Source organism: Parus major, chromosome 2 (genome assembly GCF_001522545.3).
Source record: "Parus major isolate Abel chromosome 2, Parus_major1.1, whole genome shotgun sequence".
NCBI classification, from domain to species: domain Eukaryota; kingdom Metazoa; phylum Chordata; class Aves; order Passeriformes; family Paridae; genus Parus; species Parus major.
In genome coordinates, this window is record NC_031769.1 from 26,229,546 (window position 1) to 26,254,880 (window position 25,335).

Sequence of the window (25,335 nt, forward strand, 5' to 3'; positions counted from 1 at the left end):
ATTGGCTGCTTTTATAAAGAGGAAAGGATACATCCAAACTACATCTTACAACTTCTTTATGGATCACAATCCGGCAGTTATAATGATGCACCTATGCATGGTGTATCAGTGCATATCCTAGCTGTCTTTAAGTCCAAAGCTTAGATGGTGCCTAAGAAAAAAAATGTTAGACCAGCAGATGTCTTGTTGAGCTGGGTATTCTGGCTTTAAGTCTGTCCCTGGGATGGGACAAAGGGAAGCAGTAGGGTAAAGCAAACAAGCATGTTCCTGAAAGATAAAAAAAGGAAATGAGGACTGTATAACAGAAGTCTATAAAATCACAGTAGTCATAGAAAGGGAAAATAGGGAATGATTGTTAAATGTTATGAGAGTTACACAGCATAAAATTTCAGGTGGTAAGTTTAAAACAAAAAGAAGGAAGCTTTTCACAGAAGTTTTTCATATCTTTGTAATTAGGCTTTGAAATCTACTACAGAAGAATATGAATGGTAAAGTGTAAAAAAGGCTCAGAAAGCAAGCAAATTCATGCAATAGAAATCTACAAAATTGTGAAGACTGAGAGAGTTTCATGGTAAAGCATGATTACAGTGTACTTCTAGAATGTTCTTTCTGGTTCCCTCTTGGAAGCATATTTTTATATTTTTAACTACCTAGACCCTTGATTTACAGGAGTATATGTTCTTTTAGGTAGAGAATGATAGCTTTTGGGAACCTCAGAAAACTGTCTTTCCATCACTCAGTATCTGAAGAACAAAAATAGAATTTTTGCTGTTAGCACAAAGTACATTATGGTTTGTGGCAAATCAGATGTAAATGTAATGATACAGGACTGGATGTATACACATCCTATAACACCTCTACTCTGCTCCTGATACTTGTGTTCTGTCATCATGGATTTTCAGATAGATCAGTAAAGTGAAGAGAGGAATACTAGATAATTTCCTTAGTGTTGTTGGATGGATTTTTTTTTTTCCTTCAATGTCATTTTCATTACAGAAATTAGTGGAGGAATCTCCAACAGTTTGGCTTGCTGCACAAAATAATATGTAGGCCAATCACCTACTGACTCACAATGAAACACTTTGGAAATGGTGATTGCAAACAATCAAAGCTGAGATATTCTCTGCCATATCTGGTTTTGGGGACTGAAAAGATTAAAAAGTAATGGGAGAATGGAAAGATGGAGAAATAATAATGAAATAAATGCAAATGATATTTACCTTCAGAATCAAGTCTTGAAATTATTAACAATGCTTCCTAATAGGTGAACCTATGATATTCAGAGAATGATAAAATCATAGAATATTCTCAGGTTGGTCAAGCATTACTTCTGCATGGAGATTTCATGCTGACTACTCACATTCACTTCCCTGTCTTTCATGGGCCTGGAAATGGTTTCCGAGTTTAGTTGTTCCATCATCTTCCTGGTGACTGACATGAGGCTGAAAAACTCATAGTTCTCTGGATTTTCCTTCTTGCTCTTTTTAAAGAGATGAGCAAGACTTGCCTTCTTCTGGTCCTGAGGCACCAATCCAGTTAGCAGAGATTATTGAGAGCAGCCATAGAATTACTACAGCCAGCTCCCTCAGTACTCATGGATTACCTTTGTTACACATTTTACATTAAGTAAATGTAAACCACCTCATCTTCCAGTAACTTGTTCTTGCAGCCTGTTGGGTAGTCATCTTCAACACTTCTAAAAATTAGAAAAAATTACTCAACATCCTTGGTTAGCCTAAAAACACAGTGATGTTATAAGTGGAGCTATAATTATTCTGAAACTGCATAAACTAATTCGCTCTGACTTTGGAGCTCGTTGAAAAGCTTGAGATTCTTGATCAATATTTGCAGGTGGGCTTTGGGAAAGATGACATTTACTTAGCAACAGTAGAGACTTTATATTGTATACTTTACCTATTGAAAGTATTTGCAACTGTACAATGGTGTTTGCCCTTACAATAATTTCAATATAATGTTGACCATAGAAAATGAGAAAAGCAAGTAGAGAAGATAGTCATACAGTTATAATTCCAGTACATTACACTCACAGTATGAGAATGAAAACAGACTAATATTTCTGTAGCACCCTTATTTAACTTCTTGGTTTGTTTCCCATGTTTTTTACTGCTTCATTTCCTTTCCAGTATGATAATTTATTAATTTTATTTTAAAAATTAAAAGAGGACAGATTTTAAAGTCATATTTCTGGAGTATACGATTTTTATAATGCATACTTTGTTTGCTACTTCCCCTGTAATTAATAGGAATTACAGGAAAGAGTGTAAAATATAGAAGCCCCTTTCTGTCTAAAACGTATTATACATAACAAATATAATTTTAAATTTTGCACCTAGCTTTGAAATGCTTCTCAAATATCCAGTTATTTAAACCCACTCTACTTAATTGGGAATGAGAATAAAAATGAAGATTTTATCCCAGTTATTACTCCTTTCTTTAACAAAGTTTGTGGATGAGAAATTTAATAATCTTCACGCTACTCTAGCAGCAATATTATTGAAGGAAAATTGCTTTTCCTATGAAAACTTCTATCATGACTGTATTCCTCCTGTAGGCTTGTGAACACTTTGGAGGTCTCCCTGTGTGGCATACCCATTCACAACTCATACATCTGTTGGTGGTTCTTGTATGGCCCATTATAAATAAACCTTTTCAAAAGCTTATTTTTAGTATTTGTCTTTAGAAAAAGAATTTGTGGGATAACAAGGTGACATCATCACACATTGTCAGGGATATTCAGCTGCAGAGAAATGAAGGTCCTGACCCAGAAAAAGGATAGAGTTATACTCAGAAGTGTTAGGCACTACAAGACCTAAAAGTGTTGAGTCTACATTTACAGATTGTAAGGGAAACTTAATTTTATTACAGAAAAACAAGAGAAAGTAGCATTTCTGTGTCTTAACTGTCCTCTAGAAATTACGTGTTTTCTTTCTTATGTGTGCTACTGAGTAATGGGTTTGAGGAGGACCCGACATGAAGTTTCATGCTGGCACTTGCTGAGTAACACTTCTCTTGTGAAAGGCAGCACTGAAGGGAAGGGAAGGAAGCAGAGCAGGTTTTGCACAGTAATCTTGCAGTTCAGGCATTCATGCAAAATAGGAGAGTCTCCAGATAACTTCATTTTCTTTGGGAAACATACTTCTCTTCATCCCAGAAGGCAGTCTTCATCAAGCATCAATAAATTTATTTTGGTGTTAAAAGACATGACATAGCATAAAACAGCCCAGGTTGGAAGGGAACTCAAAAGATGATCTGCTCCAACCTTTTATAGGAAAGGGAGTTTAGATGTCTTAGGCTTATCTAGCACCCTGTCCGGTAATTTGAAAATCTCCAATGATGGGGACTCCACCATGATCTTGCAGAAAGCCATCCCACTGATTGATTGTTTTCACCGTAAAAAGATTTCTTTCTCGTATCAAGATGAAACTTCTCCTGGTAGAGAAACTTGTACCTGTTGTTCTTTGTCCTCTCTATGTGGCTCCTTTTGAAGGGAGACTCTCTCTCCTCTTTGAAAATGTACTGGAGGTACTGGAAAATTGTGTTGAGGTCCTCCCTGAACTCTCTCTTCTCCGGAGTAAAATGACCGAATTCCATCAGTCTTTTCTCATAGAACAGGTTCTGTGCACTTTGATTATCTTTCTGAACTGCCTTTGAACCTTTCCCAGTCTGTCTGTGTAGTTTTAGAAATGTAAGGACTAGAACTGGGCACAGTACTTTGGGTGCAATCTGATACTCCTATCTTTATCTGTTCAAATAATTGATTCTCACAAATTAAATATTAACTCTCTAGACAATTGGTTAGGTCTCCCATTTGAAAGGCAGAGATGGAAAACAGCTGGTAGACTACATGATTACTTAGCAGAGGGCTAAAGAATGTTTTTCTTATTCATGTTTTTTTATATATACAACACTGTCAAGAAAAGTTAAAAGTTTTGTTTCCTTTCTGACCCAGTCTTTAGGAATATGAGAATTATTTCCCAAGAACGGGATATGTGGATAGTAGTGCCTTAAGCAGATGATGACACTGAACTAAAATCTCCCCCTCTTTGGACGAAGTGCTAAGTGGAAAGGGTGAGTAAGTAATCTTTTAATTAATCTTTTAATAATCTTCATCATTTGATAGTAATGTTCAAGACAAAGGTGAGGGCAGCAAATTCCAAGTGTAGAACAAGGCCATTTTCCAGATAAACTGTGGATTTTTTCCCTGGAATGTGTGGCATTTGAAATAAGTCTATTTCTCTCTTGTTTTGTCTTTCAGCTGATCTGCTGAACCCTTCAGCAGACATGATTCTCATTTTGGAGTAACTAATTTGCCCTTAGCATTACAGTGGGTACAGGATATTCACCCCACACCTCGGAGCTACAGACCTCAAAGATAAATGCTGGAAAACACACTGCAACTACTAATGCCTTTCATTAATGTAGCCTCAGAAAGCAAAAGAGAATTGTTGTCAGGCAGCTTGTATTCCATTGAGAATCTAAGACCTTGATATGCCTGCACTAAATTTGAAATAAGAAATTGAACTGAGGTTCCCGTTACCCAAAATTATTGATCTAGCCAAAATTATTTTTCAACATGTAGTTGTGGTTTAACCCAGCCAGCCACCAAGCCCCACACAACCACTCCTCACTCCACCACCAGCAAGACTGGGGAGAGAATCAGAAGTGTAAAAATGGAAAACCCATGGGTTGAGATAAAGACTGTTTAACAGTAAAAGTCATGCATGCAGGCAAAGCAAAACAAGGAATTCATTCACAAGTTCCCATGAGCAGGCAGGTGTTCAGCCATCCCCAGGAAAGCTGGGCTCCATCACCTATAATGGCTGCTTGGGAAGGCAAACACCATCACTCCAAACATACCTTCCTTCCCCCAAATTTACATAACGAGCATGATACCTTTCTGAAAGGTATGGAATACCCTTTCAGTCAGTTTAATTCAGAAAGGGCCTTGGCTCTGTATGAGCCCTGAACAGCAATAACAAAAAATATTAGCCCTATGTTGACCACAATCCAAAACTCAGCCCTCTACCAGTTGCTCTGAAGGCAAGTAATTCTAACCCAGCCAAAACTAGCACACCACAGAATTTATTTTGTTCTCCTGCCTTCTCAAACCTAATTTTAAAAACCTGAAGAGAAAGACAACAAAACTCTTCTTGGGAAGGATACACTTATAACATTATGTTTTTAAAATCAAGCCTTTCAGTTCTGGTAGCTAATGGGTCCTTATAGCATCCCAGATCAACTTTGGTTCTCATCCTTTATAAGACACCTACACACAAAGTAGCTTCACAAAATGCACCTTTCATCTTATCTATAATCAAGCCATTGTCCAGATTTTTTGAGGAATTAATGAGTTTATGATCATTCACCAGGCACTTTCAAATTGAATGTCTGCTGGAAATTAACTTCACACATGGATTTTTTTTACACTGCTGTTTTTCCTACCTAGCTCTAATTAGTCACTGAAGATTGTCTCTATGCCTGAAAAATATTTTAAACTCCACCACAATTCTTTTCCTTTGTTTTTTAAAAAATCCTTCAGCTGCTGTAATCTCAGTCATATAATGATCACAAGCCCATTCAGGGGCATCCATGACCACTCTGTCTTTAAAAACCTTATAACTGAGGTAGCCTTATTTTTTTTTATTTTTTTTTTTTAATGCAGGATGGCATCTTTAAAAGTAAGGAATAGCTAGCAGGTGTGAAAAATGTGTTTTCATGTAATTTTAATGACATCTCAGTTATCATAAATAGAATGCAATAATTTATTTTAATAAATATTTATAGTTCATACACAGTTTTAAAACTAACAAGCTACAAAGCATGCTAAAATTAAATACTGCAATCTGAAAAACTTTTAGTTATATTGCTTCTCATTCCTGGTAGCTAATCCAATTAATCTGTTAATGTTTGATCTTTCAAACTTAAGAGAAAATGCTAAATCAGTATTATATAATTTCAAAAGCTAGAAGAATTTATTTTGCTAATTTGAAGCCATAAAATAGCTAAATGTGAAAACCATAAAACCAAATTTGTTCAAATAGTCTTTTTGCCTTGGACATTTTATGAATAGGAAGCTTTCTAATACAGACTGGACTTTGTCAATAGAAAAAAGTGTTCTCAGTGAACATCAGAGGCCACCCATATTTTATCTCTTTCCTGGAAGACCATATGAAAGAAAACAATGGCAAACTGAGAATACATGGAAGAATCCTAAAACCATAGAAATACAGAATGCCTTGAGTTGGAGGGGACCTTAAAAGTCATCTAGTTCCAACCTCCCTGCCATGACCAGGCACATCTTCTACAAAAACAGTTGCTTCTGTTCCAGCCCCATCCAACCTGGCCTTGAACACTTCTAAGGATGGGACATCCACAACCTCTCTGGGCAATCTGTTTCACTCACTACCAGTTCCAGTGCCTCACTACCCTCACAGTAAATAAATTCATCCTAATTCTTAATCTAACCCTACAATGGGTCAGACAAGGCAAAAAAGTCAACTAATCAAGTGCCTTAATCGCAGATATGTAATTATTTTCTGGTAGTGATTCTTTATGTTCATTTGATAGAAGCTTAACTTTACTTGTATTATTCCTCTAATAATTTATCAAAGAAAAAAGAGGAATATTTGGCAAATAGAAGCAAGTAATCTCTTCTCCAAGGAGTGAAAAAGGTTGAAGTGTCCAATATTGTACCTCTTTGTGTTAACACCTTGTCTGAATTCAAAACTACAATTCTACTTGGAAATCAGAAATAAAAGGAGAATGGAATCCTAAGTCGATAAAATATTCTTCAATAATTGTCTTGTAAATATTTTAAATTTAAATTTATTTAAATTTATTTATTTAATAAATAATTATTAATAAATTTTGATAAATTGAATTTATTACCAAAATTTTGGTAATTGTTTTTTGGGTTGGATTTTAAATGCAGATAAGTGAAGCCTGGTAAATGAGTGTTAAGGAAGTGAGTAAGTGTTACTTTTGCCTTTAAACTGTGCATCTGCTCACATCACTAAACAGCCTTTTATAAAAATATGAAAAGAAAATAAAATGCAAAAGAACAGGGATGATAGAGCTGGATTTTCTTCTTGAGGTTATGAACTAAAACCCGTTTTACAAAGCTGGTAGAAAACCTGGCTAAGCTGGTGTGGTTACATGGCACTGTGAAGCAGCAATTCCAGATCCAGTGGCAATATGTCTATAGTGGCTGAGGACAGTGTAGCCCTACACCAGGCTGCATTATTTCTGGTTCTCAGCCCAGCTCAGCAAGAGTAGCTTCAGCTGAGTTCACCTAGCCCTCTTCAAAGATATGTTCTCTGACAGACAGCTCTCAGAAGTCAATGGAAACATGGTCTGTGCCAGGGCAGGCAAATCAGAAGCAATCAAATATTGCTTCTGAACAAATCAGTTTCTACGTCTTCAGCCTTTCAGTCTGAGGGTCACAAAGGACATGCAGCCTTCAAAAGCAAAGCTGGATAAGATGGAAGAAACATGGTGAGAATGGAATAAATTATCCAGAGTAATTTGTGTTTATCCAGATCAGGACCATGTGCTTTCCTATTGTTATCATCTCCTGCCCAACATCTACCATTACACAAATCAATCCAAACAGCCCCTGCAAAAGAGGGACCCAGAGGCATTTCTCCATATAGAGACCATAAGAAATGAGGAAAATTTCTGAGGTACAACCCCAGCTTCTTGCCCAAGTGCCTTCCCAGGACTCAAATTTCCCATGCACTTGACTTAAAGGTTTTAACATGTTGTTATCATGAATTAGAGAAAACAAAACTTATCACATAAATTCAGCTGAGTCAGACACTTAACATGGAAATTTCAAGCCAGATGTTTTTTTGGCGAAACAGAAGGAGAAATCTGTGTAAGAGTCACCTTGATGTATCTTTAGCTACATTTTACATGCCAGTTTGCCCAGTGCTTCAGTTGCAAGAGTGTTTGAAAAGGTGGGGCGACACCCTGCTTGTGTTTTGTGGAGTAAGTCTGATATGTTGAAAGGAAAAATATAGAAATAATAGAGATATTAAGAGATTAAGGCAAGAGTAATGCAGAATGGTTGAAATAATGAAGCAGCTCTGGATAAAAGCAGACAAAACCAGGAAGAATATTGAGAAATAATAGCAAGCACACAAGAGTATCTAAAATGATACTGGTAATTCTGAAAGTAATGGCAAACAGAGGGACATTTCTGTTTACAGGAGGAGCTATGGGCAGAGAGAAGCTAACTTAGCAGAAAGAAAGAAGAAAAGAACACAAGAAAAACACTTAGCAGAAAGAAAGAAGAAAAGAACACAAGAAAAACCTTCAGCACCAGACTGGGGAAAAAAAGATGTAGTTTAAACTCGTATCTGCAAAGGCAAGGTCTATTGGTAAGACTTCATATGCCTCCTGTTGTGTTTCCCCACTGCTGCTGTGCTTCATTCAAACATTCAGAGCTTATACAGATTTGAGTAAAAATCCTGCTGCAGAAAACATCATTATTAAGTACCATGGGACTCTGGAAATCCATGTACCAATCTACTTAAAACATTGTTGCTAAATTCAGCTTTTAGAAAAACCTTCAATACTTCCTACCCCATGACAATTTTGCAAAAGCAGCTATGTTACTATTGCTTTTACTAGATAATGTGCTATTTCTTCTTTTCTTGACAGGCATACAAATGCACTTAATTCAGAATTCTATCTAAGAAAAATAACAAGTCTTGAAAAGAAAAAATTCTGTTCTTCAAATTTAGTTTCCAGTGGGAAAACACAGACATCTCTGATAATGTGTGGCTCACTTGTAAACATATTAGTAGATATGTCATTCTTTACATCAAGTTTGATAAGTTAGCACAGGTTTTCACAGAATTAATGAGATATTTTTTTGTCTGCCAAGTTTTTTGGTGAATATATATATATTAAATGTTCAGACATGGCCCAGTAGCTGATTAAGTATAAGGAGACATTCCCTTCCATTGACTTCACTGACATCAATGTGGAAAAATACACTTCTCTCTGGCAGAGAATGATGCTGTTGGATCATTTGTAAAAAAGTAAAAAGTAGTTTTTAAATGGTTATGGGAGTAGCAAGAAATGAATTCATTAGCTCAGTAGCAATACGTGTAGCCTGCACAAATGTAATTCTTTTGATGATCAGTGGCTTCTTGCTCTTTTATTGAGCTTGGCAAGTTTGGAGAAGATGTTTGCATAAACCTTTACAACCTTTGCTTTTAATTCTATTAACAGATCTTTTCTGAGAAAACTGAACAGAGACAACAACCCAAAACAAGGAGCATAATTTTTTTTATAACAAAATGAATAATTTCTTATTGCTGCTGAGAACTTAAGGCTTTCTTGCATTGTCTTTTTTCTTCATTTTTTATTTTTCTTATGAAACATCTTGTGATTTAAGATGGAGCAGCAAGGAAGCAGAACTTCATACAGATTATTTAAAACATTGTTTGGAAGACAACAGTGAGAAGGTCAATGAACACTGAATGTCAATACATATTTTGAATGCAATCAGAAAATATTCCAGGAGTTGTGGCTGTGTCTGATCTCATCAATGTGTGTTTATACAAAGTCACACATAGAATAGAAACTAAGTTTGCTGGGCATAGTGGAATAAAGTCAGGATTTCTCTGTTCCTTTCATACACAATGTATAAATCTATTGTATCTATTAGAACAAGTCAAACCCTATCCTGAAGGCAGAAAAGTAAATGGAAACTTTAAAAAATTATTTCACTATGGTTCTGTCACATCTTTTATTTCATATCTGGATTACACTGATACAGGTAGATATCTGATCTAAAAATGTACAACCAGAATAAGTAAATTTTAATCCCAGTAGGTTCAACTATTCTTAAGAATAATTATTTATTGGGAACACAGTTTATGTTTAATAGCAAATTCAGATTTTGGCTACTTGATCAAACTAAAATAATCTTTTGGAGTCTAGATAGAAAAAATAAATATTATCAAAAATATGGAGCTGCATCTGTGAAGTTTTATGAACTTCAGGTTCTATTGTTAATGCCTCACTAGCACACATAATGATTAAGGGAAACAAACATGACTTGTGGTTCTGAAGTGTCTTGGGCATTGTACCTGCTCAGCTAGCTGTCACCTCCCACAGGCTGCTGTGCTGTTGGAGATCTGCAGGAGCTGGCAGGGAGATGAGCTCTCTGAAATCCTGAAGCTGTTCACCTTTAGTTGAAGAGACCAATGTTTCTGCTAAGGAAGCAATTTAGAGGAGATGTGACACAGCCATTAATTAGAATACCCTTCAGACACCCCAGAGAACAGATACTGACCTGTTTATCATCTAGCAGTTACCTTCCTCCTACTTGTAAACTAAGAATCAACTGAATGTCAAAGTATTATCTTCAGTATATTATTCAGTATATTATAGTATACTATATTATTCATCTTTTAATCCTTCTGAGTGTTGCCTCACTGAACACTAATTCCTATCTCTCTTCAAGGGACTATTAATCTGCTTCCACATTACTTTGCTCCACCCAGACCATAGCCTGGTACCTAACTTTTCTCTCAAAAATATCAAGCAGACTATAAAGTTACATTTAAATGGTGGTATTTTCTTGCTGTTCAGGAATATCTAGATATGGGATAAAATGTCAAGGTTATGTGCACAAAAATATAGACTTTATTTTCTGAAGTTATTAATCTCTAGAAATTCAAGACATACTCTGTAAAAGAAATAGTTAGTCCCTGTTGAAAGAGTTATAGCATGTGCCACTTAAGCATATGCACTAAAGGCTGCTTTCTTGACAGGGATATTTTAAGTCTGATGATACAGGAGAATGTGGACACTGAGTGACATGACTTCCTATTGGGGTTTTTTTTTATTATTTTTTGTGCTTGTGTATTCAAATCCAGTCTGAACTGTAGAGGATTAGAAGAAAGAAGCTGCTGTGCAGGTTAGAAGATTGTGATTCATTTCATATGTGATTGATTTTAACATTTTTAGGTAGTTTCTTACCTACAAATTGTGCTGGGACTGACAAGTTCTGTCTGCATCTGGTGGAGTGACATTTTAAATCCCATTTGGGAGATGCCCTGCTCATTTCTACTGTGTTATGTCATGCTCTTACAATGTGCATTTGGGGTTTTTAGTAAACACTGTTTTCCTAGGAGCTATGGAATGATCCTTTAGTCTTGAATTATGCACCTGCTGGCATCATATTAAGGCCAAAAAGCTATGCTCTTACTATCTCTTACTCATAAAATATTCAGATTCAATTAAATGACAACAGTGATCAAGGTGGAAAGGAGGGCCTGTGTGCTACTACACCTCTAGGGTGATGATAATTTCACCTTTAAAGTTGCACAGAATAAGACAGTGATATTTCATTTTAAAAATAATGGGATTTCTACAACAGTCATCATGAGATTTGAGGTTGCTTCTGTTTTGTGTTGTTTTCTTTCACTGAAATGCAAAACATCTGGTCTAAAAAGCACACACCAATGTGCCAGATGAAGACTTATAGAATTATGGTGATTAAAAAAATAAAAGCGTTTCAAAATATTCTGACATGTCTGCCATGAGTCAACATTTACTTACAGGTAGTTTGTGACATCTTATAGAAACACAGATTATTGTTCTTCCTCTGCCTTCTTTCTGACTGAAATCAATATTGAAAAATAAGAAGGAGAGAAATTGCAGTTGGCTAATCTCTTTCAAGACATTGTTGCACTGGTTCTAGGTAGCAGTAAAGGAAATTATGACATTTTAGGTTTTTTTCCATATTGATCTGTCTAGGCTACATCCCTTTCTTCTACCCCCAGTTTTAAGCTGTCAATAAGACATTGTCCCCATAGCTGCATTTGATTGCTTTGTGTGTACAGCTGGGCTTGTTTAAACCATGTTGGCATATCTGTAGAAATTAGACTTTGCCTTTAAATTAACCAAAAAAACCTGTTCTACCCCTCATTCTATAATCTGTGTTTTCAATGGGTAGAAGCATTTATTTTGGCACAACTGTAAAATCTGCTTTCAACACAAACTGCATGAGAAATTGGATTACATCAGATTTTAGTAAGGAAAAGATTTGGTTGTGAATCTCAGTTTTAATCTTGTCTTCTTTCTTTTGTTTAGAAAATGTGTCAGGTTAAGACAAAAAGAAAACAATGATAATAACATTCCTTGGTAGAATATATTAAAACACTGTGCTTTTTGAAGTGGGGTATTTTTTTCTCTTTCTCAGAATGGGATAGTATCTCAGTCAAAGATACAAAACCCCCCATATGTATTGAGTATCTCACTTGAAATAATACATTAATCTGGATGCTTAAACTATCCTAGATTGGCCTAAAGTCTAGAGTTATCTCTGTTCAAGGTATCCATGCTGGGCAGGGTAGAGTATTACAGAATGAAATGACAGATTTTCTGAAAAGCAAGTTTGCTGAATACTCACCTCCTAGTCACACTTTCTGAGAATATTTTTTAAAAATCCTAGGCAAAACAATCAATAACTTCAATAGAAACTATAGGAATACTTGAAATATCCTTGAAATTAATGTGTATAAGACACACAGAGTTCTGAAAATCAGAATATGTTAGCCAGCTTTTGGATATGTCAAGATTTTGTGTGCCCCACCCAAGCATGTCAAACTTAAAATCTTTTTTGAACCTCAAAATTTTCTCTTTGAAAGCATATGTCTCCCCTGTATGTACCCATATTTTCGTAAATTTTTTAGCAAGATAATCTGGGGGCTTTTTGAATCTTTTTTTCATCTGATTGTAGTCCAGTGGATTAAAGAAGAGAGAGCACATAGATCAGCAGACTAAAAAACAGTGTGATTGGACATTCTTTGCATGAAACCAGATAAAACATGCAACTGGTTTACCAAGGGTATAATTCACTTACTAAGGAGAAAAAACAGTGCAATAAGACTTTGTACTCTGAAAACATCAGGAAAGAAATGGTGTGTGAAGTTGTGAATGCAGTCTGGAGAGAAGTGCAGGTAGCATGTGCAGAAGCAAAAGCAGAATAAAAATGCACACACTTTAGTGCAGTGATTATACTTTAAAAATTTCCAGACATTGATTTGCCATAGATCCCATTCCAAAGGATTAAATGTATTGGCTTACTTGAGAAAACCCAGTTTAGCCTAAGGAAAAATGGATCATAGATTACTGCTTTTCCAGAATGACTTTGAAGAATTTTAATATAAGAGTAGACAGGAAAGGACTGAGTAGCCATCATAAAACATATTTAAGTTTTGAACTTGGTATAAGAACATCTGAGCAAGCTTAATGCACTGAGTACTGCTGGTGCAATAAAAAAAAAGTCAAGAACATTGGATTGTATTGCTAGAGGGCACACAGTATAAATCAAAGTAGTTGATACCGTATCCATGTAAGCTATAAATTGAACATTACTTAGAATGGTGTATATAGTTCTGTCACTATATTTTAGCGAGGTATAACTGTGCCTGACGAGAGGCTGTATATTATATTAACCTGTAGACTAAAGTCATGTGCTAAAGATTTATATAATAATTAGAACTGCAGAAAAAACCTCAAACTTTACTATGATTCATTAATTAAAGACCATTTATTGACTACTCTTACAAGCAAGCTGTTGACAGCAACTCTGAACCCTGCTGCAAGTTAAATTTTCACTTTTTAAAAATGTGAAAACTCTGAGTCTATTATTTACCACACCCTATTAAAAAACAGAATTCAGACTCTCAGCTGTCATGGGTTTTACAACTTGTGCTTTGGAGAAGGTAGCCCAGCTGAACACAATCCAGCACTGTAGCCCAGACAATGGGTGTGATCACAGATCCAGTGAGAGATCCAAACATAACTGACAGATCTGTGACAAGGGTCCTTATAGGGTATCTCAGGATAGTATGCAAATGATGGAATGGGATGATTTTGCAATATATTCATTTATAATTACAAGAGAAATATAATTAAATAGGTTTGTTATAACTTGAAGGCAAAAAAATCAGTGTTAGTCTTGTTTTGTACTTGGAAAGAAAGTCTTCAAATAGGTTGTCAGGAAATACTACATTCACTGTTTTGGGGAGAAACTGCCTATATATATGAGAAAAAAAACTGGCTTTAAACTCTCCCTTGCCAATGAACATCAAGATGTTTTGATATCTTCTGTTTATTATGTTTTGTTTGGGGAATTTGAAGCTGAAATTCACTTCAATATTATCTTATTTTTGAAACAAATTGTTTCATTCCCTGATCCATCAAGTGAAGCACACAGCACTGGATTAATTTAGATTAAGAGAAACAACAAGGAGAAAAAATACAAAAAGAAATCTTCAATGAGACAACAGTGTGAGTGCCATTTCTATAGGGATTATAGCATTGTTTCTAATAAAAGTAGCATGAGAACTTTATCTGGAAAAGAAGTTCTGAAATTTAAGGGTGTAATACATAAGGAAATGAGTGTCATTTTATAACTGAACTGCACATTTACATTTATAATTTTTTTCTTGTTGGCTTGAGTAACAGCGAATTAACTGCTCCACATTATCCATCTTTATATTTTCTATTTCTCTTGAAAATAATTGAAGAATGCGTCTAGTAGGAGAAGTGCATAGATTTGTAGCATTTGTAAGGAGATAGAGAAAAAGAATGATGGCTCATGTTGCATCCCAGTGACACTGATAATGACTTTTTTCCCTGAAATCCATTGCTTTCAATCTACTTGTTGTTAACAGTTTAACATATGGCTTTCCTATTGCAGGTCTTCTACTTTTAAGTACGAGACCATTTTCAAGCACCTCCTGTCTTCCTTTAGTCATGGCAACAGGGAAAATGACTGTTTCTATATACCACTTGAGCCATAACTAAATGATATGAAAAAGAGTGCTAAAATAAATCTTAGAATCATTTGGGAAAAAGGCACCCACTGTAGAGGTTCTTTTTACTTTTCTATAGGTTCTTTCACCAAGATATAGTTTTATTACATTCCTCCAGTATTACTGCTACTTTCAACTGACATAAAATCTATACTCATAGGAACTTGGCAAACACTATCATAAAAGACAAGTTCCTATGGCACAGGTATCTTAGAATATGTGTACAAAATTATGACTTTTCACAAAGGGCTTGCTGCAGCCTTCCAAAGGACATTGATCTAGGATCCTGTTTTCAGTGTGATATTTTAGATGATTGAAATATTCATGTAAGACATTAGAAAGGGTCCCACAACTGGGAGTACCAGGCTTTTCTGATCACTGTCTTGAATTTATTAATTTCTATTTTGTATGAGACTGATGATTCAGAGTAGATATTTTTCTCAGCATAGTTATGCTTAAAAGAAATAAAATAGACAGCAGATATATACAAATACATTGTTTTACCAGCAGGAAAGTCCTTAGAATTGAGAAATGAGGAAAACAGTCTGATGGTAAAGGAGAAATCCTGAATAATTGACAAATACTTTATTCACAATAATACTGTTTATTGTGAGCAAGTAATTATGTGGTCTTGATTTTAGTCTTTATTGATGATTTTGAATCACTGTCATATAGCAGTAACACCTGCACATTTCCATGGGTTTGTGGTAAATTTTTAGTGGCCTTAAAAAAAGGAATGCATTTGTGCAATGCATTGCAACCATTGTGTGGAATGTATAAATGTACTATACATGTCAGGTGGTTTTTTATAAGTCTCACCTTCTTGTAACAATTAAGGTCTTTGCAAAGCTGCAGCAAATCTCAGAACTAGACACAATACACTTGCAATCTAACTGTGAAACAAATAATAGAATCTTATTTTCTAGGGACATTTTGAAAGAATTCTTATTCTTCCTCTTGTCTTTTTGTAGCTATGTCCTACAGTGCCTAGCACTGAACTGAGGTCAGTGTTCAACTGCCTGGTATGTACAGTTTTGCAGCATCTAAACCATTCATGAAGCTGTACTCTACACTGCATAAACTAATGGGCATTAACCATTAAGCAGAAACAACTATAATCTTTTTTCTAATATAATTATTTTCTAAAGCAAAGGAATTAAATTTTTATCAAATAAAAAAGCACATCTGAATTAGAATTTATTAAGTTTTTCAGTTATTGTAACTAAAAAATTACTATGGAATATATTTTATCCTTATTGTTATCAAAAAAAAACCAAACAAAAAACAACAGAAGCAAACAACAAAAAAACACCCAAAAAAAACACACCAGCAAAAATCAAACATGAACAGCAACAACAAAAAACACCAACCCCAAATAACTACAGATATCTCATTTTCACTTTACAGAAAAATCATGAAACGTGATTCTGAGATGAAGGATGAACAACTTAATTTCCAGTGTAAACTACTATTAATTGTTTCCTGATCAAAATGTCATGTCTGCTGTAATCTTAATTTAATTCAATCATATAATCACCACATCAAGGTTATTGTAAAGCCCAAAATGTTCTATGCACTATATAGGTTGATAAAGTTTATGGAGCCAAGATAAGCAGTGATTCCTTGTTTCTCTAGGATGTTCTATGGTTTCTATCATGCAGAAGTTTAGATTAGATTATTTTAATGATTCCTTAAAGAATATGACTGACAAAATTATAATACACTCTTCACTGTCTCAGTGAAACTGTCACAGAATTCTTCAGTTTTTCAGAATCAGCTGATAGCAGATGTCTTCAGCCAGTACCACCTGATACCTTATATCAGACAGCAAAATACCATACAAGAATTTGTGAATATTCACCTGCTGATTCTCAGAAAACACATATTCCAAAGCACAGAAATATCATACTATGTTTCAAGTCTATATTTCATGAGGATTTTCTGTACTTTTTCAGTGAATGCTTGATGCAACTTCTTTATTGTAGCCTTTTAAAAGACTTCCTTTATGATTTTTCAGTTGAATGTGATCTTCAACCCTTAAATCTTATTATCATATTTATTGAAGAAAACAAATCCAAGGAAACAATTAGAAATAGAAGTAAACTGTGAGGTTACTGCTATATCTGTAGATTTCAGTTCCCCAAACAATCATCATTCAAAATCTTAAGACTATCTCAGATCCAAATTCTACCAACTGGTCCCTTCACGTCTAGCAATGCATTTGGGAAAAATTAATTTTTATGAAAGTTTAATTTTCTTTTTTATAAAAAGCCCCTGAGACACATAAAAGGAATCTGAGAGCCTCTATAAACATGATTACCCAAGAGAGCCAGGTACTTATAGCATACATATAATGAAATATCCACCTCTCTTGAGTAATTATGTGTATATCAAAATGTTTACTGGCAATGGGGAAACCTGATCCACCACCTACCAAAAGTGCTGGGTTTTTGTTTGGTACATGATGAAGTTACCTGGAAAAAAAAAAAAGATTGTCAAGGATTACACAGAATATTCTTTCATCATCATACATTGCAGAAGCAGGATGGAGGAAAAACACAAAAGAGGTGAGATGAAAGGAGAATTGCAAAGGAAGCCAGACTTCTAAAATGAGCTCTGTGATCTCTTTTTCTCTCCAATGGGTGTCCTCCCCCCTGAGTAGCTCAATGTTATGTTAAGTAACAACTATGTGACATTTACTACATCCACTATGCAGAGAAAGGCAAAGAAAGCTCTGTACTACCCATTAAGATGAATCAGCTTATCAAAAAAAAAAGACTCCAATTTTCATCTACAACTTGAAGCAAACCACACTTTTTTGAGGTTTGTATATATGCACAGTCATGTCTGCATGTATATGTGTATATATATAATTATCAGAATATATACAAATATACATATACAAATATAATATGTCCAAAAATCTGTGAAGGCTAATGTCACAGTTGTTTATGCTTATCTTTACTAGTGTCCATTTTCTTCTAATATGACTAAGACAGAGATGTCTTCAGTCAATAATCTCATTCATCACAGCTGACAATTGCAACAGCAGTTTTGATGGGAACATTTAAGTCATAAAAGGATGCCTTGAAGCACTCCTAATGCCTTCTGGGCTATTTTCACAAAAAACCTCATCAGTATTAATGTAGCATTAAGTATAGATGCCTTTGCTAGATAACAGCAACAAAAAATTGCCTGAAGATTTGCCCCACTCTGTCACTTGCTTGCCTCCCTTACTTTATCTGTTCACATCAGACAGAACTGGGTTTTGTCTAGACACCTTAGATGGCAAGTGCAATGGCACCACATCATTCCAAGATGAAGACAAGGCTGTGGCAGTTGTCTGACTTTTTGCTCTTCCTTGTGACATCAGGAAAGATTCACAAGCAGTTCTTATCCTTGGGTCTTACTCTTAAGCATTTCAGACAAAGCAAGGTATAATAGTCACCACTGCTTAGTTTCCTCAGGGTGCAATATCTGTATTCCTAGGAGTCTGAAGTGTCTCTTGTATAGTTATTTTTTTTGCCTGCCATTTTAGTAGCCTTTCTATGCTAGTAGAAACCAGCTATAGCTATGGCTGGTGGGCTGCTTAAAACTGTCAGTGTAACACAGAACACCCATTTGACAGGGGTGTGAATCATCTGCCTTTTATGGCATAACCCTTGGCAGTGATTTTAGATACAAATCTTTCTACAATGCATGCAGTCCATTGAGATCAAAGAGAGCATCATTAGAGAGAAAACTGACTCATAGCTAGTAATGAGGAATTAAGATCTCTAAGCCTACCATGCTCTGCATTTTACTTCTCTGTAGTTTTATGTTGCTGTATGTCAGGGTAGTGCAAAGTTTCTTTCCAGTTTCTTCCCAAAATGAAGTGTTGCAGAACAGTTCCCAGGAATTGTTCCTGTTACATCTCTGCTGTTACCTATGAAGGGTTAGAGTACAGGCTTGAGCTTTAGTAAGTGATTCTTAATACTGTTTAATTGTGAGCAGACTACCGAACTCCATGTCGGTCTTTCTAACTTGCACTCCACAGACAATATTTGGACACATTTCAAGGACTGCACAAATCAAAGACTGTTCCAAAGAAGCAGCCACCCTCTTTTGATTGGAAAGTTTGTTTTTCAAGGAATAGTTGCATTTCATACTTCCCTTCAGGACCAAAGAATGGACTACTGCTCTTTTCCTTCGGTCCACTTGTCTTCTGGAGTGTGGCATATTTCTTTTTAAATACAGGAGGCAACACTTGAGCTCAGTGCCCAAAACATAAGTGGAAAATCTCCATTGCTATTCAAGAGCCATCCTTAGATGCCCTCTCAGACACTGCTGAACTTTTTCTTCTACTCAGTTCCTTCCTGTGGTCATGCACAATGCACTACACCTAAGTTACTCTGATCCTTTTCTTCTGACCCATAAACAAAGACGTTTTCTACGCTGAGCAATTGCAATATCCTCTTCATAGTCTTCAGTCTCCAAGCCTGCAAGAAGAAGGACCTAGGTCTTTCTAGCACATAGCTTTCTTCTCATTTGTAATAAATTTAAAGTTATTTGGTGGTTTGAATTATCTCCCTCTCTTATTTTTTATTTTGCTGCAAAAATATACATGTATGTTAGTCAAAAGCTCCTGGCTCATGGCCATGAACAAAAGTCTCTCTCCCTCTGTCTCCCTCTCTCTCTTCAGGCACTGATGCATAAATCCAATTATCTTTCATTCAGTCCTTCACTTGACTTTTCCTCATCTCATTTCTAAATATCCCAGCTGTGCATAGTTCATTGTAGATGCATCCAGCATCAGAACTAGTAAGCATTTTACAAACTGCTGGAACACCTACAAATTTACTGTAGCATAAGCCTCAACTGTTAACGTACCTAGTTATAAAAACTTCTTGGATTTCATTTTCTTGAATAATATTTACAAAGAAAAAAGACTAGGGAGTGAAACTAGAAGGATCTCCGGTAATCACAAGCCAACACAAACATTTCACATTTCCTTTTTATTGCTCTGTTGTTGTTTTGGTTTTCTTCTTTTCTAAGAGAGTATAAATAAAACAGGGAAAGAAGATATAAACTGAGGTCCCACAATTCTTCAACCTGTAAATACAGAAGCACAGTGGGCTTTTTTTTTTTTTTATTCTGCTAGAGGGAATCTTGGAGCCCAAGTTTTTCAAGAGGTATTACAGTAATGAGTCTTGAATCTACTAGAAGACAGAATCAACTTTGTTAACTTTATTTTTATTTTTTTTTAACAGATGAGATAATCTTGCTACCTCATCCTCATAGATTGGGCAGCAATTTCTTCTTAGTGAATAAAATTGGTGCCTTGATTTAATGAGAATTTCTTATTCTTGCAATCTCAGCAGTGCTGTCTTTAGAGTTACAGGAATGGTAAATCTCTCTCATGAGCAGTTGCATTAGGTTGTAGTCACATATAATTGAAGCAAATCTCTCATCTTTGTAACTTTAAATCTTCTTATAACAGTTTGCCAGGAAAACATGTATTTTCATAATACATTAGCATAAGTTGCCAAATTAAGCTAGTTGAAAAAAAAAAGAGAGCTTAGAAGCCTGTACTAGCAATTTATTATGTACATATGTGTTTCTGGTTGGTTTTGGTTTGGTTTTTGCTTTGTTTGTTTAGCTGGTTTGTTTTTTGAGAAAGGGAGAGATGTTCAGGGACATCTATTTAAGGCAAATGAAGCAAGCCAGCAAATAGCTATATTCAGAGGGAGGATAGCTCACAGTTCTGTGTTGTCTCATTGTCTCTAGTGTTTTATCAGTTCAACCAAATGAAAGAATTGAGGGGGAGATGAGAGAAGGCTGGGCAGCCACAAGCACTTTCCTCTGTTTAGAGATAAATTGACAACTTTCTGCACTTGCAGTGACTAGTAACATAATCCATCATTGGAGCAGTTATTCCTGACAGGCCACAGCCTCATGCAAGACAATAAGCTCCAAGAGAGGAGACATTGCATCCTAGAGAAAACAGTTCCTGGGGTTTGAAGGCATTTCCCTGAGTCACTAGTGTTATCCTAGTGAAGCTGATGAAAAGCCAGTCAGGCTGGAAATCTCCATAAGGGTGAAGGCAGCAGGCATGGTCACAGTGGAGAGGACAAAGAACAAAGATCCCACCATAGGGAAAAGGAAAGGAGACTATGGATCTGCATGCTTTGAAAACTTGACATTGTAGCTCTTAAGCAGATTGTTTTCAAAACAAGCTTCACTGGCTACAAACCAGTTATTTCCCCTTTATCTGCTATGGTAAGTTAGCTTTTAACAGCAACTTCAATTTTAACAGCAACTTCAATTTTCCTAAAACATTAGCTTGACATTCCCTGCAAACATCTGGAACCAGGTGACTACTATTGCTGACTGGAACACACACCAGGATTTAATGTTCCATGGGTTCCCTTCTTACCAATTCCCAAAGAATAAATTACCTTAGAAGCAGACAGGCAGATGTAAGGAGAGATATCTGTGTTTCACAAATGATGCTGCTTTGAGGATTTTTTAAGTGAACTACTTTTCTAGGTAGACATGCCCATTCACAGAGAAAATTTCTCCAGAACAAAATCTATTATCAAAATATATAAAGATAAAAGATAAAATCGTAGAGGCTCAGGTGTTATCTCTGAACAAACATTATCTGGATCCTGAATATGTATTTCCAGTAGTGTATATGATTTTCTCAATTATTTTAAGTATGCTCCATTCCAACACATATAAAAATAAGTTCCAAAATACTAAAAACTCCCACAAAATTTAAGTCTTATGTTCTTGTAATGTCTATTCACAACAGTGTTTATTTTTTGATCACTTCTAAGGTGTTTTTTTAATTAATTCAAAACATGTAACTGAAATAATCCCCCATGAAATACTGAAATTGCATTTTACTTGCCAAAAAGGCATTTCCTTATCCTCATAGGTTATTTTCAATGAATATTTATCACTTTCTCTAGAGTCAGTAAATTCCCCATACATCATTTTCATACCATTCTTTATCTCAGAGAAGATGTAAAGTCCTAAATTTTTCATTCAGTAGATAAGAAATTGATTTGTTTTCCTGACTGTAGTTCAACATAGCAGCCCTTTCTTCTGTTCTGAATTTCCATTGGTACAATTAGTCCCCCAAGGTGTACAAGAGGTGTGCAAAATTGAGTGAGCCTGACATGTCTAAATAAAACCTTTAACAGCATCTATTATGTTCCCCTTGGAGAAATCGCTATGTTTCTGAATATTCTTCATCAAAGGCATATAAAAACGGAGAATCTATTGAAGATGTGAAGATCTACTGAAGTGGTTTGGTTATTACTACCTGTTTCTGCTACTGTTTTTGCCTACATGTTACTAATCTCCATAATCTAATGACCTTACTGTAATTTAGTTGTAGGAAGCAGAAAAACCATAGAACAGTTTCAGCTGAGAATAAAATTATTCATGTAGGCACAGCTTATGAATCCATGTTTGTACAGTATCAGATTTAATAAACTATGTGGAACTGAATTCTAGGTTTATTGCTTGAATAGAAAAATCTGTTGAAGTGATGATAAAACAAAGCAGGTATTCCATGAACTTTTACTTCCTGATGGCTTTTCTGTAGCTACAATTTTGCCTTACAGGCTATAACATCTTTGACCTGACCTACACATTGCCAAGTGCTTCAGCCACAAAGGTGTTTAACAGAAGACCAGGCACTCAGCATTGCACTAAGGGTTGATATATGGCAAACAGTGTCCAATTCCATATTTGCAATTGATTTTTGGACCCCAAAATTTGTATTCCTATATCTAATTACTGCTGTAAAGTGGATGATGAGAAATACTGAAGCTGTCTTCTTCATTCATAATTAATGACACTGATCTTTCCTACTCACGATTTATTTATGCCCAAAAGCTAAAAATAAGATATATTTATTTTTTAAGTTTTGTTGTCTTAGTTATTCTGACCTATGTATTCTAGGCATAGGTCAGAATAAGAAAAGATTTAAGGCTTAGCATTTTTTTTTTTCTAATAGGATATAACACTAAAACCTTTGCTCTTTAGATGAGGCAAATTTTCTGCTATTAAGTTTGATGGCTCATTCACCTCAGCTCTACCACCCTTGATAAAGTCAGTTATGAAGCAAGGAAAATATCTCTAGGGCAAACAGGTGTAAAAGTAATCAGGCTAAGAATTACCGTACTCATGAAATAAATAAGACTAGAACAATCAAAAACAAGTCTAATTTGTGTTCAATTACATCTTCTTCTATCATAATTATATACCTTGTACACAGCTTGTATACATAATCACCACAAAGAAATGTAACTTTTTGCATTCTTCTGGCCTAAGTCTTTCCTCTTCCAGGAAGAAGCTGAATTAAGTAAATGCTGATTACAGTGGTTTATACTTTCTTTTTAAGCTATGAAAACATTTATATTAACTTATGTAAAATTTCTAGGGTTAATATTCATGTCAATGGAACTTCTGAATCATAACAAAATGGAAGAATATGCCTCAAATTTGATACATGAATTGCCTGAAAATGCTAAAATTTGTTATATTCAAGAGCTATTCTTTTGAAAGATCTTGCATTAAATTTGGCCACAACTTCTTATCTTTATGTATCTTTGAGAAGAAGAAAGCAGATCTAGACGTCAAAAACAAAATAACCACATATTAAGGACAAGAAATATTAATTGAAAAACACATTAAGTATTTATGAAACAAATTGTAAGATTACTTCTGTGTTTGGTATTGCAAATGTTTTCTTATCTTTATGTTCATAGTTATACCAATCTATTTATTTATTTTTATCTTTCCTTACAAGTGTGATAGAGGAGAAATACAGAAGAAAACACTCATTGAAAATCTGGCTCCTGGTATGCCATGAAAACAGAAAAATGACTGATTGTTTAAACCTGTTTCTGGGTTCAGATTCTTACTTTTAATTCAGGCCTATCTTGGAACAGCTCCTTCTTTTAAGCAAGCTTTTGTGCATAACTCAGGAGTGGAGACCACAAGCAGGGGCAAGAGTTTAAGCACACACCTCCAATCCAGCACACATAGAGAGAAAGCTTCCTTTAATTACTAGTCCTGGTAGACCAGAAGGGTTTTCTCAGGTCCTGGATGACAGCTAATTGCAGCAAAGGAACCTTTAGGACACTGCTTATTCTAAATGACAGAAAATCTTGTTGCCACATAACTTGTCTGAACTGTGAGACCCACACAGAGCCAATGTTTAAATTTAGGCTGAACACAAATGGAGTCTGAAGGTATATCCCACTCAAAGTCTGATCATTTAGCAATAGGCTATTATATAGCCTATATTATATATATATATATATATATATATGTGTGTGTGTGTGTGTGTGTGTGTGTGTGTTATATATAATATATAATACATAGCATATATTATATATATATAAAAGATATCATATATATAATAATATATATATTTTAAAATATTATTTAATATATATAGATTTTTTTTCCCTATTACACCCTTAATTTTAATTTGGGTGTAATACACCCTATTACACCCAAAATGAAACTCATTTTGTCTTTCCCTCATGAACACAGCAATGTGTTGTAGCCTTCAAAAAGATTTTTCTGGGCACACCACAGCTCCTTCCATCTTACTTGGCTTAGGTTTCAAGAGAGACCCTTTTCATATAGGTATTAAACCTGCTGAAGAGCCCCAAGAGCTGCATGAGGGTACTGTCTGCAGACAGTAGAAAAAAAATCTCGTTGTTATCTTCATAGAGCTGAAACTGGAGACCATGTTAATTTTATACTCTTCCCAATTTTAGTACACACAGGACTCCACAGGTAAGTAAGATCAAGGTAAAGGATTAATTTCCTGGTGGGTCCTTTGAGATGTGTTTGAGGAGAGATGCCAGTACTTATTCAAATCTTTCCACTCTGGAAACATATTTAGTAATATATTTTATTAAGTGTGTATATTTGAGGCTTTCTCAATAACATGCAGTCTCAGATTTGGTGCACCTAAAGAGTTCTAGAGTTTGAAGTAAAAAAATTATATTATTCCAGAAATATAAAGCAGTGGATCAGTGTCCAGACCCTATGTCTAGGACTTCAAATACTTGAAAAATATGAAAGCATAGTAGTGTAGACATTTGTCCACTGGCAACAGAACAGAAGAAAAATGTTCATAAATCAAACAATTTTTTCTTCAAAGATAAAATTCCTGTATTCAGACAGCTTAATATGGTTGCTCCTATCCATTCACAGGGTCAGGTTTATTTGGGGCTGTTTTTTCTGTATTGATGTAAAATGTGAACATTTTCCCCTATGGTGCTATAAATCACTCACTTTTTCTCTCCTATTAGGAACTTTAGCAGACACTAATTAACCCTCTGGAGAAAATGTTTATAAAAATAACAAGGAATTATTAGCAATGAAGCAGATTTTTTTTCCCCCCAACAAAAAATGTCAAACTGAGAGAGTGAATGCATTATTGTTAAATTGT